We start from the raw sequence: 466 nt of genomic DNA on the forward strand, positions 1-466 counted from the left end.
GAGCTGATCTCCCTGTGCTATGCGGCTGCTTCCCACTAGCTATCTATTTTACATTTGGTAGTGTATATATGTCCATGCCACTCTCTCACTTTGTCCCAGCTTACCCTTCCCCCTCCCTGTGTCCTCAAGTCCATTCTCTAGTAGGTCTGCATCTTTATTCCCGTCTTCCCCTAGGTCCTTCATGACCATTTTTCTTTTTTTTTTAAGATTCCATATATATGTGTTAGCACATGGTATTTGTTTTTCCCTTTCTGATTTACTTCACTTTGTATGACAGACTCTAGGTCCATCCACCTCACTACAAAAAACTCAATTTTGTTTCTTTTTATGGCTGAGTAATATTCCATTGTATATATGTGCCACATCTTCTTGATCCATTCATCCAATGATGGACACTTAGGTTGCTTCCATGTCCTGGCTATTGTAAATAGAGCTGTAATGAACATTGTGGTACATGACTCTTTTT

The sequence above is a fragment of the Physeter macrocephalus genome, chromosome 14 (assembly GCF_002837175.3).
Source record: "Physeter macrocephalus isolate SW-GA chromosome 14, ASM283717v5, whole genome shotgun sequence".
Taxonomy (NCBI): domain Eukaryota; kingdom Metazoa; phylum Chordata; class Mammalia; order Artiodactyla; family Physeteridae; genus Physeter; species Physeter macrocephalus.